Genomic DNA, 18,903 nt, shown 5'->3' with positions numbered 1-18,903 from the left:
CTTCATGGGATGGACATGACTCTGGTCTCAGGTTAAAGAGTTCAGAGGTAGCCTGGATAAGATGAATGGCAGCTAGAAGAGGGCTTGACATCAAGTCTGTGTTCAAGTCATATCAGGAACGTTATATTGTGTGACTAGTGTTTTAGTGCCATTGCCAGTAGCCCCAAATCACTTCTCTACTCCTTTCTCCTTTCTTGACACTTTGCCAATTTGTTATTTCTATTACTCCCATTTTCAGTCTGACGCTAAGCTAGAATCTATTCCCTGCCACCTCTCTAAACCACTTACCTCGTGTGGTCTTCACACTGTTTTCCCTGTAGTACTTACTGACATTGTTATGTTCTCAAACACGCAGGTATCCTTTAATATTTCTTGGACACCAGCTATCTGTTCCAGTCAGATTTTCTTGGGGCTGGACATACACTTCTGCACAGTATTGTAGGTCACCAGGAGATGTGGTCCTGGTAAAAGCAACTGACAGAGGAGTGAATTGTAGAACTCGCTTTTTGTCTTGGGCCTCATCCAGTCCTTGTGCCCTGTACATGGTGAGAGCAACTGCTTCCTCAGTGTGACCCCAACTTCATTTCCTGAACACGATCCCTTGGACTGTTTCCTTCACGTGTCAGACATACAATTGTGACGGTGTCACTACCCCCAGTGGAGTCAACGAGAACTTCACCATCACTTCTTTGTTTTCAGGTTCTTGGTGTGGAGTCAAGCATGAATAGAACATATCTGAGGATGGAGTGTCAACAGGTGAGGACTCCCAGGGCAGGTTCATCTCCTGAGAAGGCCCAGCCCTGTAAGATGTGTGTCCTAGTCTTGAGAGACATTTTGCACTTTGCTGAAGAGCAAGGAATAAATAGGGGCCAGAAAGCCTACACATGTGGGGCATGTGGGAGAGAATTCTATTTCACTGCAAACCTTCAACAGCACCAGAGGCAGCACATTAGAGAGAAACCCTTCTGATGTGATGTGGGGAGACCTTCGTTTTTGAAGAGCTGCACAGTCTACGCATCAGGGAATCTCTCTACCTACATGGAGATTGGGAAGGACTTCATGGCCAACATGGGATTTCAGCAAGAGGCCACTAATACCAGGAAGCAACAAAACAACAGTAAGGAGTGTGAAGCTGTTTTTCACAGTGGAAAAGGTCATCACAGCTGGGGAAAAGGCAAGAAAGCCTCCAGCCAGACAGAAATACTTGTTGAGGATGAGAGAGTCCTCACTAGTGAAGGGTTTTGTGAGTTCAGCAAATGTGGGACAGCCTGCACCCAAAGAACTAACATTATTCAACACCAGAAAGTTCACACTGGAGAAAAGCCTTATGTGTGCAGTGAATGTGGGAAATCTTTTATCTAAAGGTTCCTCTCATTCTACATCAGAGAGTTCACACTGGCAAAAAGGGCCGTATGAATGCAGTGATTCAGGAAAATCTTTTATCTGCCAGTACGGCCTCCGTACACATCAGAGAGTTCACACTGGAAAAAGGCCTTATGAGTGCAGTGAATGTGGGAAATTCCTTTAGTTGAAGCTATGACCTCAGTAACCATAGGAAATTCTACACTGGAGAAATGCCTGGTAAGTCCAAAGAACGTGGAGAATCTTTCAGCCAAAGTTCAACCTCATTTATCATCAGCGTTCCCACTGAAGAAAGGCCTTATAAATGCAGCAAATATGGGAAATTGTTTAGCTGGAACTTCAGCCTCATGCAATGCCAGAGAGTTTACAGTCATGAGAGGCCATAGAAATGTCGTGAGTATGGGAAATCCTTCAAGCATAACTCGAGCTGCTTAGCTCATCAGAAAGTCCACACTTGGTAAAGGCCTATGAGTGTGCTGAGTTTGGGAAATCCAGCCTCATTCAACAATAGGAAGTGCATACTGGAGATAAGCCATTTAAGTGCAAAGAATGTGAAAATCTTTTAGCCGGAGGTTCACCCTCATTCAGGACTGAAGAGTTCACAGTGGAGAAAGACCTTATGAGTATGTGGGAAATCTTTTATTTGAAGCTTCAGCTTCAACCAATACCAGAGTGTTCACACTAGGGAAAGGACTGAGATGTACAGGGATGCACAATTTCTTTAATAGAATTACACTGGAAGAGAATCCCTGTGATGGGGATGTCTACTTGAATTGCCTTTCATATACCTGGAGGTGTGTCTACGGTGGGGAGATTCCTCATACATCCCAGGTATATGGGGAGCTGTAAGGATCTGAGTTGCACTTTCTAACCTGCCCAGGTCTCTTAGCAGATTTATATTGGTGCCAGTTTCTGTGGCTACAGCGATTTCACCTCTGCCACCTGGCATATCTAAACAGTGTGCGTTCGTCTTCACCCCATCATGTTTAGGGAAGCCGATCTCTGCCCCCTCCCCATTTGTTGGAGGAAAGCATCAGTAGTCTTAGCTGTTCTGGGATTCTTATTCCCTTCTCTTTGATGATATTGGGCGGGACCTGACCCAGATTTGGACGAGATGCCGCAATTTCAGTTCTGTTCGTGGCTTGCTGAGAAAGACTGCCTTTTCAGAGAAATGTTTCATGTGATACTTCCAGCTTCCAAATCACCAACCTGAGAATTTTCTGTCTCACTGTGCCTTGGGGTTTGCAGTAAAATAGATATTGTTCAAGCTGCCTTTGATCTTGCTGTTCTATTCGCTGTGTGAGGTGGTTTCAAAATAGGATTTGGCTCTGCCAGTGTTAAGGGATGAACAGCTTTTGGGGGAATTCCATACTTTTTCTCAGAGGTGAGATAATGATGGAAGAATATAGCTGTCTTTCCAGTTTTGGCCTAGATCCAAAAGCTGCTCCCTTGGGCCGCATTGTTGCCCAAGGCTTCCTAGGAAGGACTGTAGGATTTTGTGTTTCTACTTCTGGGCTGGATGCCAGGATTATTTTGTGGGCTCAGAAAACATTTTGAGGAGGTGGGAAGATGTTGTGACAATGAGTGCTTCTGGGAGCAACATGAATCGTTTTTCTTGTTCACATAATGCCCATTACTGCTGCTGGGAATCCCTACCCCAAATACTGCAAAGGAAGCATGTATCCTGATACCCAGAATTCAGTAGGCTAGTGTCACTGTAAAAGTACAGAGGTAAGGGGGCGCAATCATTGGTACAGAAACACTTGATTAATAGAGTGGAGGAAACTGCAGCCCCGTAGGTGGTCTGTGTCGCTTATAAAAGTGTATCCACAAATGTTCCAGTGATTGTGACTGCAGGATCAATGTGCACAGAAGCTATTAGGACCTCTAGGCATGTTCATCTTTTTTATTTATTGTCAGAGAAGTTTTTGTGGATTCCTGTAGCTTCTGTGGGATGTTCACGTCAAGGCCATTGATGCACAAGGAAGAAAACAGGCTTAGATAAAAGGGAGATCCCTTAACCCAGCCGTGTGGATTTGGGATGCAGCCATCATTCCTGGTGACTGAGATGGAAAAGAACTTCATTGCTCACCAATATTTGTTGCTACTGAGGCAAGTCTCCCCCTCTTTAGTTTATCAGGAACGAGAGTCAATACAGGGTTGCCCAACCTGATTTTATGAAGAGAGTGGAGGTCTCAATGTTATTTTGAACCCTGAAAAGCTTTTTTCAATATAGGTGGTGTGTAATGAACTGCAGTTGTTTAAAATGTAAAAATTTTTTGGACATACATATGAACCCATGAAATCATCATCATGGTAATGAATATAGCTGTCACCCCTAATTTACCTCATGTCCTTTGGAAACCTCTCCTTCCCCTCCTCAGCCCTCTAGGCAACTATTAGTTTGCCTTCATTTATAATAGACTAATCTGTATTTCTAGAATTTTATATGAATTAATTAATAAAATGTTTTCTTATTTTCTGAGTTCGGTCATTGTATATAATTATTTTGAGATTTCTTCAGTGATGCTTATGAGCAGTTCTTTCTTTTTTTTCCTGAGTAGTACCTTTTCTATGGATAACCATTTGTTTATCCATTCACCAATTTATGGGCATTTGGGTTATTTCCAGCATTTTGGCTATTGCAAATGATGCTGCTATGGACATTTGTGTTTAATTCTTTATATGTATATACGTTTCACTTCTCTTGAGCCAATAGTTCAAAGTATCCGGAGTCACAGGATAGATGAAGGCTTACTTGTGACTGCTAGACAGTGGTCTAAAATGGTTGTTCGATTTTACATACCTATTAAGAATGTATGACAGTTTCAGTTCTTCCCTATTGTTACCAATACTTATTATGGTCAGTCTTTTGAAATTACCCTTTTAATAAGTGTGCAATAGTTTCATTTCCTTAAGGATTTATGATGTTGAGCGTTTTTTCATGTGTTTATTTGCCACCTGTATGTCTTTTTTAAAATATCTGTTTATGTTTTTTCTCTATTTACTTTTTTGTGGATTGTGGCTATTTCTCTCTTCATTAGCAAAGAAACAGGTCATATTTTCCTCATGCTATGCACAGTGTAATGCTCACGTACACTGTACACTTTTATTTATTTTTTAAAAAATATTTATTTGGCTGTGCTGGGTTTTAGTTGTGGCATATGGGATGTTCATTGCTCCATGCAGGATCTTTGTTGCGGCATGCGAACTCTTAGTTCTGGCATGTGTGATCTAGTTCCCTAACCAGGGATCGAACCCAGGCCCCCTGCATTGGGAGTACGAAGTCTTAGCCACTGGACCACCAGGGAAGTCCCACTTTTAAGTTAAATCTGTATGATTCACATATTCTCCATCATGTTCCTGACTTAAGACATTAAATAATACAGTACATTAAATCCTGGTTTGTAGTGTTTGCCAATTTCCCTGGTGTAAATACTCCCACCATGACCAATTTCAAACTGCCAGTGTGGCATCACTGAACATGGAGTTGGGTAAAGTTGCCAGTAGCCCACCATTATACTTTTTTAAAACTTTATTTATTTATTTATTTTATTTTTCACTGTGTTGCATCTTCGTTGCTGTGCATGGGTTTTCTCTAGTTGTGGAGAGTGGGGGTTACTCTTTGTTGCCGTGTGCAGGCTTCTCATTGTGGTGGCCTCTCTTGTTGCAGAGCACGGGCTTCAGTAGTTGTGGCTCGTGGGCTCTAGAGCGCAGGCTCAGTAGTTGTGGCCCGCAGGCTTAGTTGCTCCGTGGTATGTGGGATCTTCCTGGACCAGGGCTCGAACCTGTATCCCATGCATTGGCAGGCGGATTCTTAACCACTGCGCCACCAGGGAAGTCCCTTGAATATTTGTTTTTAAAACAATTTAGTGGAAGTGTAATTGACTTAACATATAAACTGCACATATTTAAGGTGTACATTTGATATTTGATACATACTTACACTCTGAAACCAAAAATTTCCTCCTGCCTTTAAAAATTCATCTTTATTAACATAAAATGATGATAAAAGGACATTCTACCATTTTTAATGACTATTTTCAAATAAATACAAAAAGTGGAAAAAAATTATGAAGTCTTGTTAATCCTTCCCCCAATGCTCCATCTTTATTAATTATATCTATCTCTGTTTTTTAAACTTTATTTATTTATTTTATTTATTTTATTTTTTGCTGCATTGGATCTAGTTGCAGCGAGCGGGGGCTACTCTTCATTGTGGTGCGTGGGCTTCTCATTGCGTTGGCTTCTCTTGTTGTGGAGCATGGGCTCTAGGTGCACGGGCTTCAGTAGTTGTTGTGGTCAGGCTCAGCAGTTGTGGCACACGGGCTTAGTTGCTCTGCAGCATGTGGGATCTTCCTGGACCAGGGCTCAAACCCATGTCCCCTGCATTGGCAGGCGGATTCTTTTTTTTTTTTTTTTTTTTTTTTTAAAGTTTTTTTTTTTTTTTTTTTTACTTGATTTTATTTATTTATTTATTTATTTTTGGCTGTGTTGGGTCTTCGGTTCGTGCGAGGGCTTTCTCCAGTTGCGGCAAGCGGGGGCCACTCTTCATCGCGGTGCGGGGACCGCTCTTCATCGCGGTGCGCGGGCCTTTCTCTATCGCGGCCCCTCCCGTCGCGGGGCACAGGCTCCAGACGCGCAGGCTCAGCAATTGTGGCTCACGGGCCCAGCTGCTCCGTGGCATGTGGGATCTTCCCAGACCAGGGCTCGAACCCGTGTCCCCTGCATTAGCAGGCAGATTCTCAACCACTGCGCCACCAGGGAAGCCCGGCAGGCGGATTCTTAACCACTGTGCCACAGGGGAAACACCTTTATTTTTTACTAATGATTATTTCATTAGTTCATTCGTTCATTTTTCATCTGTCTCCATGCAGAGTGATTATTTTATTTTTTGTTGTTGGTTTTTTGTTTTTGTTTTTTTGTTTTTGTTTTGGCCACACCGAGGGGCATGTGGGATCTTAGTTCCCTGCCCAGAGATTGAACCCATGCCCCCTGCAGTGGAAGCACAGAGTCCTAATCACTGGACTACCAGGGAAGTCCCTTATTTTTAATCCTAGACATCATGTGATTGCCTCTCCATAGCGCATTTCTAAAATATAAGGCATCTTTCATAACTTCAATAACATCTACAGAAACTTAAAAATATTTTCAAATATAATCCCCCAGGTGATATGTTGCATATATCCTATTCCCTGTAAATTCTGTTTAGTGGTTAAAGATGAAAGCTATAGCAATATGCAGTGACCATTTGATCGGGTTTTTGCCTTCAGTGAGGTTTACCAGAAGTGATAGTAGATTGTTATAATTGATAGGGAAGGATGCCAATATTTGTAAAGGTGTACATTCTTCTCAGTATTTGACATTTATTATTTCATTGATAAGCAAGAGTTGTTATTTTATGTCATAATCCCAAAGTGTTTTCTGGTACTGGTTCTGTGTGAATTTAATCTTGATTTGCTTGCACAGACATGGGCATATTGATTATGATATTAGATGCACATTATGTCTGGGCATTCTTTATTTAAAAAACTTTTTTTAACAATTAAAAAAATTGGAGTGTAGTTAATTTACAATGTTGTGTTAGGTTCTGGTATACAGCAAAGTGATTCAGTTATATATGTGTATGTGTGTGTTGTGTGTATTCTTTTTCAGATTCTTTTACATTATAGGCTTTTACAAGGTATTGAATATAGTTCCTGTACTGTACAGTAAGTTCTTGTTTATCTGTTTTATATGTAGTGGTGTGAATATGTTAATCCCAAACTCCTAATTTATCCCTCTCCCCCCACCCCCACTGTCCCCTTTGGTAACCATAGGTTTGTTTTCTATGTCTGTGAGTCTGTTTCTGTTTTATAAATAAGTTCATTTGTATCTTTTTTTTTTTTTTTTTTTAGATTCCACATATAAGTGATATGGTATGATCATTGTTTTTCTGGTGGTTAAGACTGCACCTTCCAATGCAGGGGGTGCGGGTTTGATCCCTGGTTGGGGACCTAAGATCCCACATGCCTCACGGCCAAAAAACCAAAACATAAAACAGAAGGAATATTGTAAGAAAGCTAATAAAGACTTTAAAAATGGTCCACATTAAAAAAATATATATGATAATCTCTAGGTCCATTCACGCTGCTGTATGGACCTTTTTTTTTTTTTTTTTTTTTTGGTTGCACTATGCAGCTTGAGGATACTAGTTCCCTGACCAGGGATCAAACCCAGGCCATGGCAGTGAAAGCGTGGAGTCCCAACCACCAGACTGCCAGGGAAGTCCCTGTATGGGCATCTTTAAATGAGATTCCATAGGTACTGAATCTTTACTTGTTTGATGGAATTGGTTGGTAATATTGTGTTTAATCTCATTTGAAACAAGATTTCACCCATGGTAGTATGGAGACATGTGTGGCATATAGGCAGTATCATGGAGGCTGACTTTGGTAGAAGAGGAGTTATTAGTGGCAATAGAGATAGGAAGTGTACTGGCCTCAGTGTTGATATCTATCATTGTGGTTGGTGGGAGTGATCAAGCCAAATAGCTAACAACATGGTTCCCATTGATCCTAATCTGACGATTGTGTGGTTCCCTGTGGTGTGTATGAAGAGAGTGTAGCTTACCATGGATCGGTTAGTCCACCAGTGGATGTGTAGTCCACACAGGGTTGGAATTTCTCGGATAAGGAAGGGGTATAGCAACAGAGTAAGGATTAAAGTAGGGGGTCATCCAGAGGCCAATAGTAGGGCATTTGTTTGTCCCTTGGGTATCACCCAAATGGTGTCACTTGTTCTGGGGGTGATTAGTTCCACTTCTTCATGTTGAAATCAGATCCAGGTTGTTCCACAATGCCTTTAGTGGAGCAAAGTACATGGTTGGCAGATTAGGTTGCCTCTTCAGAGAGTAGTGGTGGGGGTTTTTTGGCTTGCACTGGATGATAAGTGAACACAGGCTGAGGATGGTCCCAGAGCTAGTGGTGCACTTAAGGTCCTCACTGGGATCCAGGGAGAAGCGACTGGGCTCTGGATTCTCTATGAGGGAAACGTGAAAGTACGAGGTGGATGTTCCCTTGCTGGGGGTAGCAATATCAGGGCTCTCATGTCTGGGAAAACTGGAAACTGCATTTTATGGCGTGGATGTGTGCATCAGCAAAGGTCCCCATGGCTCAATTGGTGGTCTCCTCATTTCCCATGCATTTAAATATAGTATAATTATGTGATTGGTGTCTGGATTTAATGTAGTGACAATTATGGACAGTATTCTTGACCAACTGGGGGATCGTCTTCCAAGTTCTCTCAGCAGCCCTGTTTTAAATGCCCATTATATCATTCTGTGATAGCAGCTGCTGTACAATGATAGGGTAACTGAAGAACACAGGAGTATTTTTTTAATTGAGGTGTAATAGACATATAGAAGTGTATTAGTTTCAGGTGTAACATAATGATTTGATATTTGTATATGTTTATTTCAAAATGATCACCACACAAAGTCTAGTTAACATCTGTCACCATACATAGTTAGAAAATTCTTTTTCTGTGATAACTTTTCAAAATTCTCTTAGAAACTTTCAAATATTCAATACAGTATTTTTTTAATAAAGTTTTTGTTTTGTTTTGTTTTGTTTTTTTAAAAATAAATTTATTTATTTATTTTTGGCTGTGTTGGGTCTTCGTTTCTGTGCGAGGGCTTTCTCTAGTTGCGGCGAGCAGGGGCCACTCTTCATCACAGTGCACGGGCCTCTCACTGTCGCGGCCTCTCTTGTTGCGGAGCACAGGCTCCAGACGCGCAGGCTCAGTAGTTGTGGCTCACGGGCCCAGTTGCTCCGCGTCATGTGGGATCTTCCCAGACCAGGGCTCGAACCCGTGTCCCCTGCATTGGCAGGCAGATTCTCAACCACTGCACCACCAGGGAAGCCCTCAATACAGTATTATTAACTACAGTAACCATGCTGTACGTTATATACCCATGACTTATTTATAAGTGGAAACTTGTACCTTTTGATCCATTTTACCCACCCTCCACCTCCTGCCAGTGGCAACCACTGATCTATTCTCTGTATCTATGAGTTTGGTTCTTATTTTTGATGTTTTTATTTCTTTAGATTCTGCATATAAGTGAGATTATATGATGTTTTTCTTTCTCTATCTGACTTATTTCACTTATCATAATACTCTCAAGGTCCATTTGTGTTGCCCAAAATGGCAAGATTTCCTTCTTTTTTGATGGCTGAATAATATTCTGTTGTGTACGTGTCTGTGTTTGTGTATGTATCACATTAAAAAAAAACATTTATTATTTGTTTATTTGGCTGCATTGGGTCTTAGTTGCGGCACGCGGGATCTTCTTTGTGGCCCACCGGCTTCTCTCTAGTTGTGGTGCAGGGGCTCTAGAGTGCTCGGGCTTTGCCGTGCATGGGCTTAGTTGCCCCACGGTATGTGGGATCTTACTTCCCTGACCAGGGATTAAACCTGCATCCCTGCGTTGGAAGCGTGGAGTCTTAACCACTGGACCACCAAGTAAGTCCCCTGTATCACATTTTCTTTATCCATTCATCCACCAGTGGACACTTAGACTTTTTCCATGTCTTGGCTACCGTAAGTAATGCTGCACTGAACATGGAGGTGCATATATCTTTTTTCATTTTTTTTTCCAAATAAATACCCAGAAATGGAATTGCTAGATCATATGGTAATTCTATTAATTTTTTGGCGGAACTCCATACTGTTTTCCAATTTACATTCCCACCAACAGTGCACAAGTGTTCCCTTTCTCCACACTCTCACCAACGCTTATTTGTTTTATTGATAATGGGCATTCTAAGAGGTGTGAGGTGATAAATCATTGTGGCTTTGATTTGTATTTTCCTTATGATCAGTGGTGTTGAGTATCTTTTCATGTTCCTCTTGACTATTTTTATGTCTTCTTTGTAAAAATGTCTATTCAGATCCTCTGTCCATTTTTTAATTGGATTGTTTGACTTTTTTTAAATAGTTGAGTTATATGAGTTCTTTATATATTTTATTCTTTTTTATGCAATTGTAAATAGGATTGTTAGATTAAATTTTCTCTTTCTGATAGTGTATAGAAATGCAACTGTTTTTTGCATATTGATTTTGTATACTGCAACTTTACTAAACGTGTTTATTAGTTCCAATAGGCTTTTTGGTGTTTAGTCTTTAGGGTTTTCTATGTATATAATATGTCGTCTGCAAATAGTGACAGTTTTACTTCTTCCTTTACCATTTTGATACCTTTATTTCTTTGTCTTGCCTACCTGCACTGGCTGGGACTCTCAGTACTATGTTGAATAAAAGTTGTGAGAGTAGGCATTCTTGTCTTGTTCCTGCTCTTAGAGGAAAAGCTTTCAGCAATGTTTTTTTAATGGCCAGTGTTGTGTTTGCCTTGTGGTGACGTGGGAGCCTATATCTAACTGTATAACTCATGGAAGTTCTCAAAGGGTATAAAAGCTGTTTTGTTATCTCCTCAGTAATATTATCAGAGATTAGTACCTTGCATGGGTAGGCCAGGAGGAGACCAGAATAGGAATCTCCAATTGTTAAGGCATGTTTAATGGCTCCTTGTGCTGTAGGAAGAGTACCCATGAAGTCTTTTTGTGGCATTTGGTGTCCTGTCCACTCTGAATTTATCCTCCCATATAGTAGGCCTAGTGTCTAGTTTCCTGGGATGTTACACCGTCTCTAATGGCTTTATGTAAATCATGCTCTGTGGATCAATTCCTGTATTAACAGTCTATTTCCATAATCCCCATAACGCCCCATTGCTCTGATCTCGCATGTGCTCATAGATAGAAGAAACATGGTGGTTTGTACTAAAGTTCTGTGGCTCCCCTCTACCAAGAGGCTTACCTGCTTTGGTGGTTTATTTAGTTTGCCAGCTTTGGCCTTGTATTGTGCCTCCTGCATGCCTTGTTCGGTGTGAGCTGACATGTGTTGCACCAGGATTGGCAGAGGGGGAGCCACTGTGGTAATTTCTCCCACCCCATTTCGCCTTGTATTTTCCTGCCCTAATTTTGCCAAAGTCTCAACCAAATAGTTAGTTCACTATCCACTGACTAGAAGTCAGTAAAAATATGAACGTTAGGGAAATATTTATCCAGAGCATGTGGTACCAGTAGGAGAATTACATGCACTCTGCTTATTCGACACTGTGGTCTATTCCCCACGTGGAAATCGGAGTGAGTGAATAGTGGGGATAGACTGCATTGTATGAATTCCTTACACCCTGTGCTTGCTCCATTGGTAAAGGAAGACCATTGTCTTCCTTATTTTGAGAGCACTAATGTTCATCCTCTGGTCCCCACTGAACAAGAGGTAGAGTCATTACTGGAGGTTTTGGCAAGTTACCGTCTGTGGTGTAGGGTATGTTGCTACTTCCTCTTTGAGTGCCTCATGCAGCAGGGCCTGCTTTAGCTTGGTATATACATATTATTTTTTATTTTATTTTATTTTAATTTATGTATGTATGTATGTATGTATGGCTGCGTTGGGTCTTCATTGTTGCACATGGGCTTTCTCTAATTACTTTGAGCAAGGGCTTCTCTTGTTGCAGAGCACAGGCTCTAGGCACCCGGGCTTCAGTAGTTGTAGCACACGGACTTAGTAGTTGTGGCTCACGGGCTCTAGAGCGCAGGCTCAGTAGTTGTGGTGCACGGGCTTAGTTGCTCTGTGGCATGTGGAATCTTCCCGGACCAGGGCTCAAACCCGTGTCCCCTGCATTGGCAGGAGGATTCTTAACCACTGCACCACCAGGGAAGTCCCCCCCAAACATCTTTTCTAAGTTACTTAAAGTCTTACTATGTTCTGTGGATAGGCCACATACCTATTACATAATGAGCCTTATATGTTTTATCATAAATTTGCCTTTGAATTTTAGGACTTTTTAAATTACATTTTAAGTGAAGTGAACTTTTAGTTCTTATTAAAAGTAAAAACTATAACACATGATCAACCCATATACATCTAGTTTTCATTTCTGAACCTCCGAACTTGTATTGTTTATGCATCTCTATGTCATTCATCTTATATGGGTTTGGGGTTCATTCTAATATGGATTTTTAAAGCAATTTAATACATATACATGTGTGTATTCATATTCATTCAGAACCCTAAGAAAATTGTAGCATACTATGCATTCTCTTCCCCATCTCCTCTTCTCTTCCAGAGATAACTTCATACACATGTCTAGAGAGGTTCTTCGTTCAGTTTTACAAATGTTGATATTCTGTTGTGTGAATGGTGCATTATTTATTTAAACATCCTCTTTTAGTTGTATGTTTGTTTCCAACATGGGATTCTAATTACTAGGCTTTGAATCCATAAACACATATTAATGCCCATTTAAAATGAGAAGGTGGGGGACTTCCCTGGTGGTTCAGTGGTTAAGAATCCACCTGCTAATGCAGGGAACACAGGTTCGAGCCCTGGTCCGAGAAGATCCCACATGCCACGGAGCAACTAAGCCTGTGCTCCACAGCTACTGAGCCTGCACTCTAGAGCCCACCAGCCACAACTACTGAGCCCACATGCTGCAACTACGAAAGCCCATGTGCCTAGAGCCCATGCTCAGGAACAAGAGAAGCCACCAGAATGAGAAGCCCGTGCACCGCAATGAAGAGTAGCCTCCACTCGCCGCAACTAGAGAAAGCCCGCAGGCAGCAATGAAGACCCAATGCAGCCAAAAATAAAACTAAACAAATATTTTAAAAAAAGATGGAGTTGGGTGGGGCCTGCGGATACCGGAACCCAGATGTGCGGTTGCCTGGAAACTACAAGTTTTCCGCTTGAATGTATTTGCCCCTGTTTTGTGGGCCTATGTCTGCCCATATTAACTACATTCCCATCTTCCCTTGTAAGATTACATTATATACGGAAATGAAATGAGCCTTAAGGCTTAGACTTGCCTCCTTGGAATTCTCAGTGGGAAGACAGAGACAATATGAAGATTTGAGAGCTGCTGCTGAACATACATAAAACTTTTTATGGAGGTGCTCCTACAATTTGCTGATTTGCCATAGTAAAGCACATTATGCGAAAGACAGGATGTAAACATGAACATTTTAACAGGGGTTAGTTGTGTCTGATGGGGCAAGGAGAGTGCCAGTTACACTATTCACTTGTATTTAAATTTCTTCACGCGGTAGTGTTGTTCTGTGTTTGAAATGAAATTAACTATGATCACCTCTGAGTGGACAGAGCAGAGGAATGTCTCACATTACTTACTGGATGTGAACTTTTGAAGACAGGGATCTCACCTTGGTCACTCCCTGCTCTTTCCTCTGCAGGGCTGACAAGTATAGAGCCCTCAGGAATAGGAGATTTCAGTTTCTTGCATTTCAGACTGCAATTTCAAATTGCACAGTCAGGGTTCACACTTCCTCAATTTTATCAAAAGAAAAATTTTTTAAAGGTTTAGATCATTTGAATCAGGATCTCAGCATTGTTAGCTACATTGCATTTACCTGTTTTGTCTTTTAGGCCTCTTTTAATTTCTGTCTCTCTTTCTTACCTTTTTTTTTTTTTTTTTTCTTTGAAGAAGAAGAAAATGGGTCATTTGTTTAGGATCATTTCCACCAGTATACTACCCAATTGCAACTTTTTTGGGGGGGGAGGGGGGCACACAGCCCAGTTTGTGGGATCTTAATTTCCCAATCAGGGATCAACCCAGGTCCATGGCAGTGAAAGCCTAAGTCTTAACCATTTGACCACGAGGGAATTCCATTAACTACTGCCTTTTGATGTTGCCTAACGCATTCTCTCAAATTACCAATAAATGCAGAATTAGCTCTAGAGGATAATATAAATCAGATTCAGCTTTTTGTCAATGATACTTCAGAGGTGGTGCAGTGTCTTTCTCATTGCCTACAACTGGGTGCCATTATGACATGTTGTACATAGCTCTTTCTGTGATGTGACGATTGATCAGTCCATGTGCTTCCCCAATACCAGTTTCCCACCAGCTTGTTGTCTGCTGGTTTCAGTTGTTACTGATGATCATTCTGTAGGTCTATTATTATATTAGAGGAAGCAAAATGTTGATATCCTATTTCTAGTTGTGAATTTTCACTTAGAATTCTGTAAAGAAGACCTTTTCCTCATTCTCTATTTGGTTACCCTGAAGTAGTCTGTACTGGAAAAGCAGGAGAAATGATTCCTATTTTCCTTTTATTTTTCATATTCCAGAATAGTCAATTCCTTAAACAATGTAGCTTTCTATCAATTAGGAGAATGTGGATATTAAAATATTTGCTGTGTTTAAATCTTGTTCAGGTGCTTTTCTTTGATGCTTATTGGGGAATGGGATTCTATTCAAGTTGAATCTTGTGGCATCCTCATCCTCAAGTGACCCCAGTCCTCTGATAGTTTCCTTGTGTCCTGGTTTGAATAGATGTTCTATCTTGAACATTTCCTGCTTGAGATCTGGAATTGGCAACTTTTAAAAAGACACTATATTCTTTTAGTGAGAAATTGCATTTGAATAACACAACCTGAGTAATTGGGATGGTAATTACTCCAGAGAGGACCATCATATGTAGATGTGTTTAATGGAAAGAGGTAAAATAAATATACATGGCTTAAATCAAATACAGATCAAGTTAATATTTATTCTTCCAAACAAATTTAAAGTTATACAGTGTTTACTTAAATTCTTTTCAATTTCTTTTTTTCCCTTTTGATCAATGCCCCAGTTTCCACTGTGTACTGTACTTACTTATTAATACCAAAATATTAATATCAATATTTTATGAAAAATAAAATTACAGGGCTTCCCTGGTGGCGCAGTGGTTGAGAATCTGCCTGCTAATGCAGGAGACACGGGTTCGAGCCCTGGTCTGGGAAGATCCCACATGCCACGGAGCAGCTGGGCCCGTGAGCCACAGCTGCTGAGCCTGCGCGTCTGAAGCCTGTGCCCCGCAACGGGAGGGGCCGCGATAGTGAAAGGCCCGCGCACCGCGATGAAGAGCGGTCCCCGCACCGCGATGAAGAGTGGCCCCCACTTGCCGCAACTAGAGAAAGCCCTCGCACGAACCGAAGACCCAGCACAGCCAAAAATAAATAAATAAATAAATAAATAAATAAATAAATAAATAAAAATTAAAAAAAATAAAATAAAATTACACATAAAATGTTAAGATCTTTATAGGTATTTTCAATGCATATATTTCAGTAGAAATATACAATCAAAATTTATTTTTTTAAAATATACTTGAAATATTACAATTTTGTATGGATAACTACAGATTTATTACATGGTCAGTTTTATATGTTTTGTCATAATTTTGTCATTGAATTTGATTGTTCTAATTTCATTTTGATATATTTTTTGATAATTATATATAAAATATGTATTTTTGTCCAAAATTCAAAACTATAACTCAGGTAAATTTGCATATGTCTAGATTCTATTACTGTTCCTCCATACTGTTTTGTCTCTGCCCCATCACTCTTTTAAGATTCTAGTTAATTCTTAAATATTTTAAAATATTAAAATATGTAAGTACCTAAAAATGCAGTTGTATATATGTACATGTGTGTTTATTTACATTTATTTATATTCTTATTCCTTCACAATCATAAGAATAATTGTAGAATACTATACACTCTCTACCTGAGGAGTAAAATTTTTTTTTAATAAATTTATTTATTTTATTTATTTATTTTTGGCTGCATTGGGTCTTCGTTGCTGCATGCGGGCTTTCTCTAGTTGCGGTGAGCAGGGGCTGCTCTTTGTTGCAGTGTGCGGGCTTCTCACTGCAGTGGCTTCTCTTGTTGCAGAGCACGGGCTCTAGGCACACAGGCTTCAGTAGTTGTGGCACACGGGCTCAGTAGTTGTGGTTCTAGGGCTCTAGAGCACAGGCTCAGTAGCTGTGGCACACGGGCTTAGTTGCCCTGCGGCATGTGGGATCTTCCTGGACCAGGGCTTGAACCCGTGTCCCCTGCATTGGCAGGCAGATTCTTTACCACTGCGCCACCAGGGAAGTCCCAGAAGTAAAATTTATACTTTAAGATTGGACAAGAAAAATTACACATAAAATTCTCTTTGTGTTTTTTTGAGCCTCCTCCCTCCCTCCCTAATGTGCAGTGTGCATCTGCATTACACATTAACCAGAGCTCCTCAAGGTGGAAGTGACTGCTCAATCGTAAAGATCAATTTTTTCCTTTCTTCTGCACTTAGCAGTGTAACTTCTTAAAATGGTGTTCATTCCCAGCTCTGCAGGGGGTCATGGTGACTTGCTGTTTGCTTTGTATGTGCTTACCTGGACTTTGTATCCTTGGTGGACTTTATGTAAAATATAAATATGCCATTTTGATGTACAATCCTTTCTCTCAAAAATGTATATGACTGTGCCTTCAACTTCTAACAGGCAGAACAGTTCTCAGAGCTTTCTGAGAATCTGCTTCCCAGCTTATAATCTTCAGTTTGGCTTGAATAAAATTCCCTTTTTTTTCTTCTTAACTTGATAGTTAATTGAATTTTTGTGGACATAACTCACCTCCCTTTTTTCACTTAAGAATATATCCTGGGGATTTCTCCAGCGGTCCAGTGACTCTGTGCCTCCACTGCAGGGGTCACAGGTTTAATCTCTGGTCAGGGAACTAAGATCCTGCATGCTGCATGGCCAAAAAAGAAAAAAAGAAAAAAAAAGAATATAACCTGAAGGTAACATCATGCATGGGCATGGTAAGGAGGACCTTCATTCAAATTATGCCTGTAGAGAAAGATAGTATGTGAATGGTGCGTCATTTATTCAAACAGCAACCTTTATGTAAAAAAATCAATTTAGATGAATTTCATAGGGATTCCAGTTAATTTTTCCTATGGATTCCAACTGATTTTTTAAAATTAATTAATTAATTTTATTTTTGGCTGCATTGAGTCTTCATTGCTGCATGTGGGCTTTCTCTAATTGTGTTGAGCAGGGGCTCCTCTTCGTTGTGGTGTGTGGGCTTCTCATTGTGGTGGCTTCTCTTGTTGCAGAGCACGGGCTCTAGGCATGTGGGCTTCAGTAGTTGTGGCACATGGGCTCAGTAGTTGTGGCTCACAGGCTGTAGAGCGCAGGCTCAGTAGTTGTGGCGCATGGGCTTAGTTGCTCCATGGCATGTGGGATCTTCCCGGACCAGGGCTCGAACCTGTGTCCCCTGCTTTGGCAGGCGGATTCTCAACCACTGCACCACCAGGGAGGCCCCCAACTGATTTTTAACAGTTGCATAATCAATTAAATGGAGGAATGACATCCTACACAACAATTCAAATGTAGCTGGAGCAATTGGACGTTCATAGGGAAAAAAAAAACAACCCACCTCAACCTAAGCCTCAAACAATATACAAAAATTAACTCAAAATAAATCACAGGTTTGAATCTAAATTGTAAAACAATTTAAATAAATTTAAAAGAAAACATTTAAATTTCTAAATAATAATAATAATAATAATAATTTAAAAATTTAAATAAAAAAATCTTTCTCACCTACAGCTAAGCAAAGAGATCTTAGACATGGCAGCTGAAGTACAATCTATGGGAAAAAAAGTTAAACTTCTTCAAATTTAAAAACTTTTTCTCTACTGAAGAACTGTGAAGAGGGTGAAAAGGCAAGCTACAGAGTAGGAGAAAATATTTGCAAACAAAATACTCAACAAGAGCCTTGTTCTTAGAATATATAAAGAGCTCTTAAAATTTAACAGCTGTCCAACAGGAAAATAAACAAAAGACAGAACCTGAAGAAGAGAAACAGATGGCAAATAAGCACATAAAATGATATTCAATATTACTAGGCATTAGGGAATGCAAATTAAAACCAGGATCAGATACATATATCAGAATGGCTAAAATGAGAAAAAATAGTGATGACGCCTAATGCTAGTGAACATGAGAAAGTGAAAGGTTTATACCTTTCTGGTGAGAATATAAAATGATGCAGCCACTGTGGAAAGAGTTTGGAAGTTTTTTACAATACTAAAAATGCACTGCCCCTATGACACAGCAATTGCATTCCTGAGTATTTGTCCCAGAGAAGTGAAAACATAATAACACAAAATCTGCACACTGTACAAATGGCAGCTTTATTTGTGATAGTCCCAAACTGGAAATAACTCAGTTATCCTTCAACAAGAGAATAGTTAAATGAATAATGATATAGCCATAGCATGGAATACTACACAGCAGTAACATGGGATGACTGTTGATACATGCAATGACTTGGCAAGGGTCATAAGTCCATTACACTGAATTTAAAACCCAAGCTTAAAAGGTCACAAACTATAAAATTCCATTTGTATAACATGTGTAACACAACCAAATTATAGAGGTGGAAAACAGATTAGTGGTGGCTTGGGACTGGGAATGTAGGGGCGGCGGCGGGGGGAATAGGTAAGGTGAGGCTATAATGGTAGCACAAAGGAAACTTGTGGTGACAGGAAAGTTCTGCATCTTGAATTTGGTGGTATTGCATAGAAGTATACACACGTACACATACACATATACACAAATACATATAAAACTGGTGTAATCTGAAAAAACCCTGTGGATGGTTGCA

At 40.3% G+C, this 18,903-nt stretch overlaps 1 long non-coding RNA gene across 1 annotated transcript in view; it reads left to right on the top strand.

Moving 5' to 3' along the window:
- The window catches only part of LOC130705779 (uncharacterized), a 28,865-nt gene extending 13,456 nt beyond the window's left edge, over positions 1–15,409 (top strand). Inside the window, exons 3-4 of the long non-coding RNA XR_009006174.1 lie at positions 700–756; positions 15,132–15,409. This is a non-coding gene — a long non-coding RNA (uncharacterized LOC130705779). The remainder of the gene's footprint in view (positions 1–699; positions 757–15,131) is intronic.
- The last annotated feature ends 3,494 nt before the right edge of the window (positions 15,410–18,903 follow it).

Source organism: Balaenoptera acutorostrata, chromosome 19 (assembly GCF_949987535.1).
Source record: "Balaenoptera acutorostrata chromosome 19, mBalAcu1.1, whole genome shotgun sequence".
Taxonomy (NCBI): domain Eukaryota; kingdom Metazoa; phylum Chordata; class Mammalia; order Artiodactyla; family Balaenopteridae; genus Balaenoptera; species Balaenoptera acutorostrata.
Note: the sequence above shows the minus strand (reverse complement) of the source record. Positions and strands in the feature narration are given on the sequence as shown.